This window comes from Camellia sinensis, chromosome 2 (genome assembly GCF_055761805.1).
Source record: "Camellia sinensis isolate YWXY chromosome 2, ASM5576180v1, whole genome shotgun sequence".
Classification (NCBI taxonomy): domain Eukaryota; kingdom Viridiplantae; phylum Streptophyta; class Magnoliopsida; order Ericales; family Theaceae; genus Camellia; species Camellia sinensis.
Window position 1 is genome coordinate 208,144,268 of NC_138962.1, and position 14,679 is coordinate 208,158,946.

Consider the following 14,679-nt stretch of genomic DNA (forward strand, 5'->3'; position numbering starts at 1 on the left):
ATGGAACCACTCCCCGCTCAAGGTACACAATGTAACCCTCTGGCGGTAGCAATCAATAACAGCCCGGTATGACGATAACCAGTCCATACCCAAAATAACATCAAAACCCTTCATGGGCATGACAACAAACGGAAAAGGAAGCCTATAGTCGGCGACCTCTATATCACATCCTCTAACACCCTGTTTCAGAACCAACTCACCACCCAAAGGCGATACCACACAAATAGGAGATGCTAACTGTGCTAACTCCAATTCCAAAACAGATGCAAATGCAGCAGATACAAAAGAATGAGATGCACCCGTGTCTATCAACACATTAGCAACTGAGTTGCAAAACAGAAAAGTACCTCTCACTACTGATGGAGCCGGTACTAAATCCTGCGCGGTAACAGCATACACGCGCCCCGTAGGCCCCTGGTCTACCTGCTCACCTCTCGGAGCAAAAGACTGCTGCACAGACTGGGATGACGAAGCTCCCGGATTGGCCCTCGAGGCCTGCACAGACTGAGCTGGCTGAAAACCCTACGTCTGCCTAGAACCAGACGCTCCCGAAGTGGCACTCAACTGTGGGCAAAACCTCTTCATGTGCCCAGGTTGTCCACACTGATAACAAGTCAAGAGCTGCCCCCTGCCCAAACTCTGACTCTGCGGTCTAGCTGAAGAAGAAGCAGCTTTCTGACCCCCACCCTTCTGCGGACAATCAGATACCTTGTGACCCAGCTGGCCACACTTGTAACAAGTGAATTCTCCCTGACTGCCTCTCCCCGAGCCTACACTAGGCACTGGAAAGGTCGATCTAGAGACTGCACCCTGAGACTGCTGAGGATTATAACCCCTCTGCCTCCTACCATCACTCTGACTATCCTGGCTCCTCTTGGAGCCTCTCTGACCCTCATCCTCCTCCTGCATCATAAGCTCCATATGAGCTGCAGCATCTACCAGGTGTCTATACTCTCGAATGTAAGACCCACCAATTCTCAACTTGAGGCCCCGCCTCAACTTCCGCTCAAACTCATAGCAACGGCGTTCCTCAGACGCCACCAGTTCAGGTGCAAACCTAGACAGACTGGTAAAAGTAGCCTCAAACTCGGCCACTGACAAGCCCTGATTAAGCCGGCTAAACTGATCCCTCAGCTTCTCCCTAGCTGCTGCTGATAAAAACCTCTCCTGAAAAGCATTCACAAACGCCTCCCAAGTACCACCAACACGAGCTTTCTCGTACTTCCACCATTGACCCGCATCTCCCTTCAGTTGGAAGGATGCCAAGGTCACTTTCAGTGCTCCGTCCTCGATGCCAAGCATCTCAAACGTCTTCGTTGTCTGTTCGAGCCATTCATCTGCCTTAAGCGGCTCTTTAGGATCCCCGATAAACTCGTCCGGATTACACCGGAAGAACTCCCTCTTCAAGAAAGAAGGCCCTGCCTCAGCTGCCTGATTCCCAGCTCTAAGAATACCCAAAGCTCCTGCTATCTCTCTGGCCAAGGCACCCATAGCCTGCTGACCTACTGGCTCGGCCACATTGGCCTGCCCAACTCCCTCCTGCACTGCCGGAATCTCACCCTGTAACAGTACTTCCTGCCTCGCAGGTCTACCACGCCTAGCACCTCTTCCTCGTCCTGACATCCTAATAAAGGCAACACAGAACGTTAGCACATTCATAATTGTGCCGACACTAACACTCACGTCCTAATGCCTGGACAACTGTAATTCACTCCACATAAGCACATAAACACATAAGCACTTACGAATTTCATTTCCGGATAATGATAGTCCCGAGGCGTTACTAGAGTTCCGGTTAGAAACAGCGTTGATCAAGTGCTTTTCCAACAAGACTCCCAGAAACTCAAGGATCCAATCAACATCCTAGAAATTAAATCCCATACCCACATAGTCACATAAGCATGTTATCAAATAAACACATAGCATATGGTACTACATCTACGTCTCTATCAAGCGAGACAAACCCATTGTGATCCTAATCACTTCCCACGTACCCAAAGTATTCGAACCCGGTACGCTCTGACACCAAGTTGTAACGCCCTCAAAAAGTAACAATAAACCCATCAGATAAGACATGCATTTACATTTAAACTAACTGCATTCCTTTCATTCATTAGAATACCAAGACATAAGTATTACATGTTAACCTCATAACAAAATGCCCTACGGGCTTACAGCTTTCCAAGTTAACACTTGGTTACAACAAAGAGTTCTAACTCGTTTACACATTAAGCCCTTGGCTTGAAATTACATGTAATACATCAAAAGTAAAACGACAAAACTATGCCCGCCACTAGCCTCCCAGCTATGTCCTTGGAGGTGGCATGCTTCCTGCACCTGAAAATGATATTCCCATATAGGGTGAGCCACAGCCCAGTAGAAATACACTAAACCAACCATGGACAATGACTAAAACGTTAGCAATTGATAGTTGGTCAACACTGATACAATCACATAAATTACATATTTATGTCAACGACTTACAAGTCCCAATTACTTTTCATTTTCCCTTTTTCAACAAATAAGCATGCTAGCTCTATCATCATTTCCACAGATATGTATAAAAACTATATCTCACATTCAGATAAGCATAAAAGCTATATCCACATTCTCAACAGATATGTATATCAACAATATCCACAGATAAGCATACAAGCTGTATCCACACTCTACAACAGATATGTATAACCACAATATCCACAGATAAGCATATAAGCTATATCCACACTTCACAAAGATAAGCATATGAGCTCTATCTTCACTTCTCTAGACAAGCATATGAGCTCTGTCTACGGAGTTCATCCCCTATCTCCTCCCAATACCTATCCGGTTTAGAGGTACATCCCCTATCTTCCCCTAAACCGCGGAGTACATCCCCTATCTCCTCCTCTACACATAATGTATATAAACACATTGGTTCTATATACAATCACACAATACACACAATTAATGTATTCTATCAACCGTCAAGTTCCATGACACATTCCATTGATTAGTTTCCGTTTACCTAATCATCATGCATTGTCTACAACAATCTCGACTATCCTCCACCGATAGCCCAAAGCAGTTATTTCTAAAACAGAAAATAAATGCACAAATGGATATTCAATCAACATTTTATTTCCTCATTTCTCACCAATTAATTATCCCAATTAATTAAACAATGTAATTAGGCCATTTTCCATAATTACTATTTCAACCCTTAGGTCCCATTTTCATCAATGATTCAACAATCATTCCATTTTCTATGCCAAACATGCATCTAGGTTTATTATGAATAAAACCCCAACTTTTGTAAAATTACACAAAAGCCCCAAACTTTCACAAATTTACCAAACCAAGCCCAACATCTCAAAATACCAAAATTTAAAGACAAAACCCATAGAGAGGAGTAGGTTATCCCTACTTCAAATTCGGAGTCCCAAAGGAGAAGACGACAAAACCCAACGTGCTCCAAAACCCGAGATTTTTAGATTAAAATGAAGCCCTCGACGATCAACAACTTTTTTGTAAAGGCCAAAGGTGAGTAAATCACTCCTACTAGATCAAAACCTAGAGAGAAGGTAGTATCTAGAGAGAAAGACTCAACAATGGTGTTTTGGGAAAAGTAAGAGAGAGAAGAGAAAGTGAAAAAGTGATTTGAAAAGTCACAATTTCGGGACTTTAACCCAGGTCTCCGCTCGAGCGTAAAACACCCCGCTCGAGCGTCCACTCACAGACTTCCGCTCGAGCGGCCAACCTCCCGCTCGAGCGCAGAATGCACTCGCCCAGCACTTTTGCAGAACCAGGCCTCCGCTCGAGCTCCCAACCCTACGCTCGAGCTCACAACACTGCACAACAAGATACTGGATGGATGTATTCCCCGCTCGAGCGCCAACACCTCCGCTCGAGCGGACAGGCCAAAAATCTGGGCAACTAGTTTTGGTTTCTAAACTCAACCAACCTGTAACCAACCCGCCCAACACATCCTATAACTCAAATACAAAGTAAGAAAGGATGTAAACAAGATAATAAACAACTACCAACATCCACGGACACATGTCCGTATCACTGTACAACAAGGGTAAACCCGGGATCGCTATAGAAGAGATGAAGAGAGCAAAACCGAGAAGAGATGGAGAAGAGAGAGGGTTCGAATGAGAAAAACCACAGGAGAAGGGTTTCAATCTCTCTTGATATTGCATTCTCCACCCAATGTTTTCTTTGAATTCGAAGGTTTGTATTCCGACTTTGATTAATTACATGTTTTGGTGTTTTTGTGAAGTGAAGGTGCACTCTCTGCTTAATGTTTTGATGTTCATTTTTGGGATTCTTTGTTGAAATGAATGATATGAGTTTTCTGAGGTTTCACATTAGGGCTATGGTTCTCAGATCTTTCGGAGCATTTTTATTTTCTGATACTTGTTTGAGTTTGAGATTTCTTGATGCTTTGGGATGATTAGTTGTTTTTGAATGGGACACTTGTGTGCCTCATTTTTTCTATGGGGTTTATCATTACGTTGGCATTTTGTGAATGATTTGTTGGGTATATGGGGTGAAGATTTAATCTGGAGAGTTTCTGGGTTGAGGAGTTGTGATTTTTAAATTTAGGTTTTAAATGGCCACTTCTCTGTAAATTTTTGACTTTTGGTATATTTGGGACTGCGTAAAGTTTAGGTTTTTCAATTTTTGTTTGTGTCCATGTATCGATGAGAAATGGAACCCTTATCTAACCTATTCTTAGCAATAAAGTCTCGCGTCATGTTGCATGAGACATCCAACCACATGATTGGCTTGCACTTTCAAGTTTCAATAGTTTTTATTTTCTCCTTATGACCTTCATGGGTTTTGAGATGGCCTGAACCATTGAGCTCTGTCTAATTTTCCAAAAGCAATAGACTAATGGAAATTGCTTATGGCTAATTGAGATTGAAGAAAAATGGCACTTTTAGTTTTGTAGAATAAGAAATGCAGGAAATCAGAAAATGGGATTTCATTATTTAATAAAAAAATTAGGTATTAAATCTTGTAAAAAAAATTATTTGTAAATTTTGATTTTAGTTTTTTTTTTTTTTTGTTCTAGGTGTAATTAGATAATGATGATTGAAGGCCATTGGGCCCAATGGATCTTCATAAGGTAATATCAATTAATCGCCAATAATATCAAACTAATTTTTTCATTTTTTAGTGACTTTTGTGATGTTGAATTTCTATATTGCTTCTTTGTATCATTTTTCTGATCGCAATCAAAATGGAACAGAATATAAGTACTTATTTCGTTTGGTTTGTTCTTTTTTCTCATTTGACAATGCCATTGCCTAATAAAAAGAGCAATTAGTAGAATATTAAGTATGTTTCCTTTCTTCATCTTGTCTTCTAGATGCATGATTCTGAATAACTTGGATTTTTATTCAGTTTCATTTACAAATCAATACATCCATTGTTACATGACACACTTTGTGCATCTTACATGGTTCCTATCTTTCTAGTTGATATAGGTGTATGTTTAATGGAACTCGACAGAAATGGGGTCTCTTGGTGAAGGATCCATCAAATTTATAAACCTTTGGACACAAGGATACATAACACTAATCTTTTTTGGATAATTTTTTTCTCCTAAAAATCTCTCTATACAAGTATATATATGAATTTTTATATGTATCTCTATGTAATAATTGAATAAGCATCCTTATTTTGTTTTCAGGCTCTCGAATGATCCAATCGTTGATCGACAGTGACGGAAAAAATCAACTCCTGTGAGAAAAGAAACCCTAACTTTCTCATTGGAGGTAAGTTCTAATATATTTGTTTACATGTTTGTTCTGTTTTTGATCTTGTTTAGATTTGTATTGAACAACTCTGTTTAGATTTGTTTACTCAATATACGGATGAGAATCTACTTGAATTTGGTTTCTCTTATTTTTCTGGAGCTATATTCTTTTGTCTATAATGCTTCTAAATATGAGGATACATTCACCATTATGTCAATTTCTATGTATCAAAATATATTTTGGTTTATTTAGATGATAAACATTAATTGGAGAACTCGGTAGTGATTAGCAGTCTGTCTATTGGTTAATTTGGGTATTGACTTAAATTTGATTTTTTTTTCCATCTATCTTTCGTTATATTTAGAAATTGGAACTAAAAATAATTTAGAAATTGGAAGGAAATAAGCAGAACAAAACAAAAAACAGAACTTATCCACAAACACACACACAAAAAAAAAAAAGGAAAAAAAGAAAAAGAAAACTGACAGATGTAGGAACTTGTTTAATAGGGATTGTTATTCTTCTCTGTAGCATTTCATTTATGAAGTTTGATTTCAAAATTGTATGTTCTGTGCATAGTAGCTAGTAGTAACTACTTGACGTCATATATGGCCAATAATTCTATTGGTACAAATTCTTAATAAACGTAAGGTTTAGGCCGCATTCCCCCCAACAAAGAGTCTCAAGTTTGAATCTCCTTAAGACAGAAACAGCTATATTCTCTTTCAATTATTATATTCTGATATTATAATCTACTTCTCCCAGACCCCCATCTAACAGAGACTAACTGGGCATACTTTTTTATATTATATTTCAACCAAAATAGCCAGTAGTCAACAGAAATTGCATTATAATTGGGAAATTCTCAATAATAAATTAACAATGCTAAAGAAAGAAGGATAATGTAAAATTCTAAGCTAGTAATCAGGGGCCAAAGTTTCTTATTAATGTTTATGCCTGACATCTCAATGTCAAGGCATGTATTGCATGCTTTGACTGCCCCCCTTTGAAGCTGTGAGAATTAGGAATAAGTGTCTACAGTTGAACCTCGCCTCAAGAGCAGACTCATGTGATGAAACAATGCCCCAAAAGGGTCACTACCAAAGTGCCACATTTATAAGCTCATTTATTATCAAGACATATGGCTCACTTGTAATTTGATAGTTGCACTGAAATTATAGTTAGTCTAGTGAACTAGAGAACTCCAATGGTCTACAATGGAAGATGATGAAGCTGTAATATACGTATGTATATTGTACCTACCCACTCTACGACTTCATGTTAATGGACTAAAACATGATATTCTCTCTTACATACAGAGCTAAAATATTTGATCATCATTTTTTCTTCGAATCTAATTCAAAAATACGGAGAGAAAAAAATAGTGCTTGCATATATTATAATTATTGTATATAATATATATAGGTTTTAAAAAAATAATTGTAGTATTGTTTAGTGTCTTGATACAAAAAACAGACAAGCAACAACTGCAGAGGTTTTCCAATGCATGCAAAGGAATTCCACAGGTACAAAAAACATTCGGAGTGAATGTTGCTGTTTCATGTTGTGCATAGAGCATTGACAAATTGATGCATAGTAATCACAGAGAAAATTATGTTGGCGTAAAGTACTAACAAAGTTTTTTTAAAAATAAAAATAAACCATGACAGCATAAATGAATTCTTGCACACACACACACACACACACACACACAAAAAGTGAGTCCGAAGTTGTCGGATCCAAATAATGTATACGCAGTTTAAGTTCACTGTCTACTGACTTGTGCCCTGGCTGTGATAACTATAAATTTACAGTGCTTTGGTTTTTTTCTGAAGTTTCAATTCCCTTCAAAGTCTTTTGTACTTTTCTTTATTTTTTTACTAGAGAATATTGAGTTTGACTTTTCAGTTTTGCCATGTACATCAGAAAACCTGCCAATTATGAATTTGATTAACCATTTGATTGTCGTGAGATACTTATTACTTGCTCATCCAAAATAAAAATAAAAATGAAATACTGATTTTCATTATTTTCAGTCAGCTATATTCATTATTTTCAAAGATTATCGCAATTCCTTTTTAACATGCAGAAGTATGAGGGTTATCCATCTGGTTCAATGGTTGACTTCGCTTGTGATGCCTATGGATCTCCAATATTAGCAATCAGCAGCTTGGCAGTTCATACCAAGGTTGGCAAAATTTTGAATTTTGTTATCATATGTGTACTAATTGGATAATATATATATATATATATATATATATCTTGAAAATTGTTCTAAATGGCGGCATCGAAAGAGATCCCTTGATGTGCACGACTGTGAACTGTCTCTCTCTTTCGTTCACAAGGACAAGTAGAATGACAATCGAAGTTTAGCTGTACAGTTACAGGAGCTTGTAAATTTTATATTCCTACTCAATTCCTGTTTAGCTGTTTGTTAAGAGACAGCAAAAGTAATGCTGAATGCTCTTTGGAATAGAAAATTCTTAAACTTTGGTTATTAGGATTAGTTTTTCTGGTGATGCTTGGGAGGTAAATTAATTTTTGAATTCGTTATTTTTAAATGCACCTTCTTATATTTTAGTGATAAACTTGATATGCATTTATTTAATTTAAGTTGTTTTATTGAGCATATAGTCCTTAATAAGGCGGAATGGCGAAAAAGGATTCATGTAGCCGACCATTACTTGATTAAGATACATGGTTTAGTTTGGTTTGGTTTGGAGTCTTTTTGAATGTGCCTTCTTATATGTTAGTGATAAGCTCGATAAGTTGAAATTCAGAATATTGTAATCACTTAATTTTTCGTTAGCACAGGTGTCCTGTCTGTATTCTTTTTCCTTATTAGCATAGGACTTCAAAACTTTGCTATGAAATACTTGCAGCATTTTTTATATTTAAATTTTTTTTTAGGATCTTCTAGTTTATGGAAAGTTACTTAATTAGTTGATACTCGCTGTTTTTTGCAAGACCTTGTAGCTAATCCAAAATGCTCTTTGCTTGTAGCAAAAGATCCTGAGGATAGGACTGATTTAATTATAACCCTGCACGGTGATGTTGTTTCTGTATGTTAATGACTTCTGATTTTTGGATGATGTGTCATTCTGATCTTGATTGCTGCTTCTGTTAGTCTATTCTCAATGCATTCTATCCCCCTTTGAACTCAATTAGAGCACTTAAATTCAAATATTTTTTTGTTTTGATAAACAATGCAGGTCTCTGAAAATGATAGAGAAGCTATCAGTACTGCATACTTGGCAAGGCATCCAATGCATTCTGGGTAACTTTTTTGGCCACTTGTTTTTTAGCATGCATGCCTAAATCTAATTCTTTACTTTTTAAAATTTCAGCAAAATATATGATGATTGAACATTAACATATGGTTAGATCAGATTCAGTAGTAAAATCTCATATTGTACCCTGAATTTTCTTTGACTCTTCTCCCCCACAATTTTGCAGATCATGGAGGTTCTTATTCAGATAGCAAATCTCATATCTGCTGTTTATGCTCACTCTTTATTCTCTTGCTTTTTATTTACATAAATACATGCCTAATTAAGTGTTCCTTCATTGCTTGGTTTGCTATATACGTGTAATTTTAATCTGGATTTTTTAGATCCTTTAACATTGTTTTTTTTAATTTGAAGTTATAGTGCATAATGTGATGAATTGATAGCAATCTTTTGTATTTTTTTTTCTTTTTCTTTTTGAGATTAACTTTTTTCCTTATAATTTAGTCTCTCAACAGTTGACAAAAATTGGGTTATTCAGGTTATCTTTAGCAGGGAGAAAATGAACTCCTTGGAGTTGATGGCAAGTATGACAGTATGTCAAGTTTCCAGAAAAAACCAAAGGAAGTGAATGTCAGGTTGATTAATTTTTTCTAATTAATGGCTAGTATGCAGGTTTTTTATTAATTTTCCTTGGAGTTGATGGCAAGTATGCAGTGTTTTTTATTAATTTTTTCTGTAGAATGTCAGGTTGATTTTTTCCTTTGGTTTATGCTCTCAGATGTTTCTAGTTCAGAAAAAACACTGCAGTTTCGATGTCGATGTAATTGAATAAAAAACAGAGAGAAGCAAGTGTAGTTTCATTTGTTTCCTCACCCATTTCATGCATAAGAGATTAAATTTAAATGCTATGTTGCCATCTTTCTGATGTGTGATTTTTGGAGAGAGAGTCTGTGGAAAGAGGTACCTACATGTGGGTTCTCATTGCAGGAGCAGAGGTTATCTGCTATGTTTTTTTGGTGTGTGGATATGTTAGGTTATGCTGTTGCATTTTTAGTCACATCTCTATCTGACTGATTACAGGCAAAAGCTATGAACACGATTGTTTCCCCCTCGCATTTCATATTGTTCCTCCCCTCTGTGCAGATTCCACAGTGCTTGCTTATGTGTTGTTAGAGCTGAATCGTCGGCATAATTATGGTGTAAATCTATTTTCCAATGTAAGTATCTCCCTCACAGCCAGGTACTCTAAAACTTGCACAGAAAATCATAAAGAAGTTGCTGCATTTTCTTCCAGATTGCTAATAGGTTCCAATTGTAGCTATTCAATTGCAATTTGAAAACAAAGTAGGAAATAATTATGGCTCATTTACTGTGAACCCATTTAAGAATTGGTTGAACTTCAGAAAAAGAAATCAAAAACTATATAACTTATTTATGCTGGTATTAATCCCAACAAAAACCAACAAAACTCTCTCAAGATGATAGACAATTTCATTCTCTTATTTTCAACAACTCACTGCAGTCACATCTAGTTTGGTGATTCTCCAAATTCATCCCAACGGAAGCCTTTCCAAGACCTAAACTTCCACACGTTGACACAGCCAATATGACATCTTGCTGTGCCAAATTCCAAAATTATATCCAATTGAGTTGTTTATTTTCAGAACATGAAAAACCAGTAGCCACAGGATTATAAGCTTTGCAAATGCACATACCTTAAGAAGCTTTCGAAGAATTGGAATCTTATTGAAGTCCCTTCGGTACTGCTTCATTATGTTGTGTAGCATCTGCAAACCTAGAAAGCAAATCAGAAGTCATTTACATGAAAAGGGTGTCCAAACCATAGTTTAATTACATCCATGACAGAAAAGCAGAAAATTGCATGAATCAAAATATATATATATAGAAAACACTACCATTCGTGTTGATTATATCAACCAAAACCATTCGTGATTTTGTTTTCAAGAGTCCATCAAGGATCATAGAAAGATCTCGATTGCTGCAAATCAAATGTATACATTAATGAAGGCAATAAATAATTTGAATAAAACAATGAGTCATCTGAACTTAAGTAAGTGAATCAAATTATCAGAAAAGATTGCTGAATCCAAAGCAAGATAAAAGATAACCTTTGAATTGCTTCACCATTGCCACTATCACCAGAAGTTGCAGTTTGAAGAAGAAGCATCAAGTAGCCTTTGGAGGCATCCTGTTGAAAAATAAGATACATTTAAACATATTGAATCCATGTCATTAGACATGCATCAAACATGATAGCAAATAAGGATACACAAGTGCCAGTTGCACAACGTAAAATACTTGAGAAAAAGCACTAATGCAAAAATTGAAGAATTGCTTCTGGTTGTTCAATCATTTAACAACCAGATTCCTCTGATAAAAATGAAGTTTCCCAAATAACATAAATTTAACATTGATATTTGTAGAGAAATTCATGGAAGAGAAGCTACCATGAAAATGCACAGGAATACATTGACCCAATATAAAAATAAACACAAACAGGGAAGAAAGGAACAGTGAAGAATGATAATAAGATGCACCTGCAATAAGATCTAAAACAACATCTGACCTTCAGATTTTTTGGGAAAAGGAGATACGACGGCGTTTTAAAAACGTCGCTAAACAGCATGGTGACGTCATGTGACCTTGACTAGAACCTTTAGCGGCGTTTTAAAAACGCCGCCTATAGTCATACAGCGACGTTTCTAAAACGTCATAGAGTTATAGTGACGGCCGCATCTTCGGCGTTTGGTGCTAAACGTCACAAAAGGATTTAACGGTGTTTTTAAGACCTATAGCGGCGTTTTTTAAACGCCTCTAAAACTTCAATTTCCAGCAGTGGCTGTGGCATCTGCAATGGGACTTGCAGTTGAGAAGTCTAGCAAGGCTGTTTGCTCTAAACCTAAATTTCCTTCTAACTTTGTATTCTATGTCCTTTAAATTTGACTTTAATATTGCGTAGTTGTTTCTTGCAGGGTATACTGTCATATTTTGTAAATAATTTTATATATTTATCATGCTTCTTTGATAAATTTTCCAATTATGTTTCTTTATTAGGTGCTTGACATCACTACTGCTTTGATGGATGCGAAGCTTGGCACGGAAGGGCGCAAGGATCTTTTTGATTGGCTATCAAGGCAACTTAGTGGATTAAGCTGTGTTGTTGAAGGATTAAATATTTTTGGATGGATGTGTATGGATAACAAATATTAGTAGTTTTATTTGTTGATAGCTGCGCATGGATAACAAATAGTTATGTTTCGATTTGTTATGCTAGATGGATGTGACTTGTGAATGAAAACTTAGAATAGTTGTATTGTGTCGAATGTTAATGAATTATGTATTGTGTCGAATGTTAATGATTCGGTTAATTTGAATAATGCTTTAAAATTATAGGTTTATTATGGATTGAATGAATTATTAGGAATTACAAGTGTATTGTTTTCTTGCTTTGGCGGCCAATTTATTAGTTGCGACAAATAAATTATTTTTTTTCGCAAAAAATGACAATTGCCGACCAAGAGTTTTGGTCGCAAAAAATACATCTATTGCCGACCAAAACAGCTCTTGGTCGTGGAAACTCACTTTTGCCGACCAAAAGTTTTGGTCGCGGAAAGTAACAAATGGCGACCAAAACCTTTTTTGGTCGTGGAATGTCACAATTGACGACCAAAATTTTTGGTCGCGGAATGTCACGATTGGCGACCAAAATTTTTTGGTCGCGGATGTCACGATTGGCGACCAAAATTTCTGGTCGCGAAATGTCACAATTGGCGACCAAACTTTTTGGTCGTTGAATGTGATAATTGGCGACCAAACTTTATGGTCGGGAAAATATCACTTTTCGCGACCAAAGTGTTTTGCCGACAAAATAAATTAGTCGCGGTAATTAAATATTTAGCGACCAAAAATTTAGTCGCGAAATCCAACTTTTGCCGACCAACCACAATTTTGGTCGCGAATTACTTTTGCCGACCCTCAATTGGCGACCAAAGTAGCGACCAAAAAAATTGGTCGCGGATAACTTTTGCCGACCAAAAATTGACTTTTAGCGACCAATTTTTTTGTTGCCAAAAGTGTTAATTCTTGTAGTGGCATCTGTTCTACTTCCCTCTATATACATATATATTTAATTTTGTATGCTTAAATACCTATTTGGGTTGTGCTCTTTTTTTTTCTTTTTTCTTTTTTCTTTTTTTGTTACCAATTTTATGTTGCCCATATTTAGTTTCTCAATTTCCATATGTTATTTTGGCAATCTGTTTAATTTCTGGAGGAGTTAGAAGTGTTGTTGTAATGAAAAAGGTAATTTTTAACATATGACAATGTACTTTCTTGCATTGTGACTGGGTGGTGGTCAGTTATTGTAACGTAGATGTAAAATGTACATTAGTACGGTTTTTTAATTTTTTGGATGTAATGTGTTTGTTATTGCATGTTATTTGGCAGGTATGGAGTTTGCAGTGTTGTTGTTATGTACGTTCGGCCAGACGAACACAGTGTTCCGCATGCATCAAACATTCACTTTTAAACAATTGATTGATGCCATTTGTGACAAGTTTGATCTCATGGAGCAGGAATTGGTTTATTTATTGTTCACTATTCTAGGATACAATAAGTTTAAGTTTGACTACGACGATGATGTGTGAAACATGTTGTTACTTGCAAAGTCGTTCAGGCTTGACCATATTGATGCACTAATTCAAATGCGGGGTAATGGGTCGGGTAGTCAATGTGGTGTGATAGTGTCACATGATGATGGAGAGTGTGAGACCATGGATCTGCGGACGGCCGATATGGAAGACCAAACGGATTTGTTGGCATCATATTGTCCCTATAGAATGAAGACGATCTTGTTTGTTGGGTGGGCATTCGGTATTACACATGTCGGCTAATTTTTTTGGGGCGGTGCACATGAATTCCAGATGGTACTGTGCAAGTATGTCGTGGAATGTGGGCTTCAGTTCAAGTATGTCAAAAAACGACGCTGTACGTGTTACTGCTGTATGCAAATTTGTAACGTCAATTGTGTGCGGGTGGTAGGTCCACCTGCGATTGTCTCCTTCGAATGGTTTTCTGTGTTTGAAGAGATTTATTAGTGTACATTCCTATGGGGCTGCTGTACGAACATACCAGAACCCACAGACTGGGTCAGATTTGGTGTCCAATGTGATCGCAGGACGTATGCGTGAACAACCACTCACACTGCCGACGGATGTGGTGTTCAACATGAAGAATGGTTATGGGCTAGATATTAGTTATCAGGTTGCTTGGTTAGGGGTGGAAAAAGCAAGAAGTGAAGTATTTGGCAACTATGCTATGTCGTTCGACCAACTTAGGTGGTATAGTAATGCTGTTATGGAAAATAACCCACATAGCTACATTAATTTGGATTTTGATCAGCAAACTGGGAGGTTTGTGAGGTATTTTATAACTTTTCGTGCATGCATCGATGGGTTCAATAGTTTCCGTCTGCTTCTATTTTTGGATGGTACGTTTCTAAAGGGAAGGTTCAAGGGGACGTTGCTCACAACCACCGCTAAGGATGAAAACCAAGGTATGGGTGACAATTTGTAATGGTTATTTATACTATTTTGATGACTGTGTATAGCGACCCCGGTCTTTTCTCTTTAGATTATTGTATCCGGACTTAGGCTCCGTAGCTCCTGTCATTATTTATT

At 37.2% G+C, this 14,679-nt stretch overlaps 2 long non-coding RNA genes across 2 annotated transcripts; one reads left to right on the forward strand and one right to left on the reverse strand.

Moving 5' to 3' along the window:
* The first annotated feature begins 5,574 nt into the window (after positions 1–5,574).
* Positions 5,575–10,191, forward strand: LOC114296747 (uncharacterized). Its single transcript, XR_014362391.1, has 4 exons — positions 5,575–5,768; positions 8,963–9,027; positions 9,519–9,615; positions 10,124–10,191. It is a non-coding gene; the product is annotated as an uncharacterized LOC114296747 (long non-coding RNA).
* A 497-nt stretch (positions 10,192–10,688) lies between these two features.
* LOC145820576 (uncharacterized) lies at positions 10,689–11,191 on the reverse strand. Its single transcript, XR_014362390.1, has 3 exons — positions 11,110–11,191; positions 10,897–10,979; positions 10,689–10,775 (listed from the first exon to the last, which is right to left on the reverse strand). It is a non-coding gene; the product is annotated as an uncharacterized LOC145820576 (long non-coding RNA).
* Positions 11,192–14,679: the final 3,488 nt, after the last annotated feature.